We start from the raw sequence: 2,693 nt of genomic DNA on the forward strand, positions 1-2,693 counted from the left end.
AGATAATACTAAATATATTATTAATCAAGATCGTGTTTGATGTATACTATATAAAAATTGATATATATTATATATAGAGAGAGAAATATATATCCTGATCATGTTTGATGTATTATTATTCTTAATTTAAAAAATTATTATAAAATCGATATTTTTATTCTAAATGCTAACTAATTAGGGGAAAGAAAAAAAACATATTTATGCTATTTTTTATTACAAATGTCAAATTATAGAAATAATATTTGTTTTTCGCTACATCAAATCGTAACTAATAATACTAATTTTCGTAACAAATTGATTTGCACATACCAATTTTCATAGCTAATTTGATTCACATACCAATTTTTGTGATAAATTATTTTTTTTTACCAATATTTTTTAAATGAAAAGTTAAATCTTTATAATTAAGTCTATATACAACTAATATACCATTACGATATCATTAAATTCAATTTTGTAACAAAAAAAAAAAAATCCCTTTGAGAATAATATTTTCTCTAAACTTGCACCAACTCTTACAATTTAAATGAAATTTAAAACACAATATATAACTTCAAAAAAAATTCAATTAATCACATAAAATAAAATTAATGTCAATCACAAATCTCCGACTTTTTTTAGTGTAACTAAGTACATAATAACAATACATTTAATGATAGTAACATTAAATTTTAAAACAAAAATAATTAAAAATTAACATAATATGAAAATTTAATTCCAAGCAACTTTCTTCCTCTGCTACTTATGTATACCAAGAATCTGGAAAACAAAATTAAACGAAAGATTAGACAAATTAGTATAATTTGTTTCAATGTGAAAGATTTACAATAATTTGAATAAAGAGAACTACCCGTATCTATAGCTTAAAAATACTTGTGCTAAACCAGTCCATTGATGACTCTCTCTAGGTAAACCTGAGTAAAATTTGTAGATTCAACATATAATAAAAAAAGGGCAACAAAAAAGCAAAACATTTTAACATTATCTACTCTTTGTTTCGCTATTATTAACCATACTGAGAAGAAGCAATTCAAGTAACTTATGTACATATAGAAGAACTCATGAAATGCTGAGTTCTATTTAGGAATTTATTCAATTTAAGAATTTATTTGTAGTCCATCAGTTTATGCATTTTATCGAACATATGGTGCGCGCTTATGGAACTAAAACATAAACAATGAATCGAGGATATAATGGAAAAACCAAATTAGAGCAAAAACAAAAGGGGAAATTTGGACATAGAGATGATTATAATAGAGGAAAAGCACAAAACGGATTGCAACAACAATAGAAATAAATCACAATTGTACAAAGTAACAGTTAAATTTTAGCGCAATAGAGCTTCACCAACAATGAACCAAAACAAAGAAATCTAGGAAGAGCAATAGAGAAACTTACATGAAACTGAGATCGAGGACAACGCAGGCAACAACGAAATGCTGGGGCTTCGATCGCCGATGGCATGAAAGATGATATCGCACAAACATGAAAAAAAAAACAAAGTGAAAGAGGGAAAATCTGAAGAAGAGAGGCGGATTTGGATTGACGGGAAGAAGAGGGAAAAATTTGAATAACAAAGAGGCAGATTTGGATTAATTTGGTAGGGATCGATTTGGATTTGACGGGAACGGGGTAGATTTGGGTAGGTCAGAAGAAGATTTGGGTAGGTAGATTTGCATAGAGATTGATTTGCTTAGGGATTGATTTGGAGATAAAAAAAACAAGATTGATTTGCCTTCCAATTGCGTATGGATTGATTTGCCTTATTTATTTTATATTTTATATTTTTGTATTATAATATTAATTTTATGTCTTACTTATTTTGTATTTTATATTTTTTAATTTTTTTATTTCTAATTTGAAAAAAAAAATTAAACTTATTTTTTAACTACAATATAATAATTTTGTAGCAAAATCTTATTTTTTGACTATGCAATTTAGAATTGTTGATAAAACTTTCATAGTGAAAAATTATATTTGATAGCAAAAAATTTGACTAATTTAAATTATTTATGATTTAATAATTTCATAGCAAAATATTAACGTAGATAAAATTTTCGTAGACTAAAACTATATTTGTTGCGAAAAATTTTAGTTTCCTTACATTGTCTACAATTTAATAGTTTCATAGCAAAAAAAAAAAAAAATTAAAAAAAATAGAACATGTTAGTGTTGTGTGATTTGATACTAGATTTGAATGACATCTAGCGATCCTGTTTTAATACATTAATTGTATTTTTATATAAATTAATAAAAAATAATATTTTTTTTATTTATATTTTCTCCAATCAATAATATGAATGAATCAATAAATCTTCGAGAATCTTGTTCTCAGAATCAAATTATCTAGTTGACATTTGACCCATTTTAATAGTGTATAATATATAATAATAATATATAATACACAATGCATAGTAATAATGCATAGTATACAATATAGTGTAATAGTGCATAATGCATAGTATAATTATGCATAGTATAATTATTGGTGAGTGGCGGCGGATTCCAAATTGGATTAAATTTGGAGAAGGAATAAAGAATTTGTAGTGGAGAGAGAGTGATTGAGAGAGAGAAATTTAATTAATAAAAAAATTGAAATAGTATGAGTGAATTATTGAGAGAGAGAAAGAGAGAATTATTTCTCCCTTAATTTAATCTCTTTCCCTCAAATTTTCCTCGAAGATTTCTCTTAA

The 2,693-nt window shown here is 25.2% G+C and overlaps 1 long non-coding RNA gene across 1 annotated transcript; it reads right to left on the reverse strand.

Annotated features, from left to right (window-relative positions):
* Positions 1-552: 552 nt before the first annotated feature.
* On the reverse strand, positions 553-1,734 carry LOC127812043 (uncharacterized). Its single transcript, XR_008025810.1, has 2 exons — positions 1,399-1,734; positions 553-759 (listed from the first exon to the last, which is right to left on the reverse strand). It is a non-coding gene; the product is annotated as an uncharacterized LOC127812043 (long non-coding RNA).
* Positions 1,735-2,693: the final 959 nt, after the last annotated feature.

This window comes from Diospyros lotus, chromosome 1 (genome assembly GCF_014633365.1).
Source record: "Diospyros lotus cultivar Yz01 chromosome 1, ASM1463336v1, whole genome shotgun sequence".
In the NCBI taxonomy this organism is placed as follows: Eukaryota; Viridiplantae; Streptophyta; class Magnoliopsida; order Ericales; family Ebenaceae; genus Diospyros; species Diospyros lotus.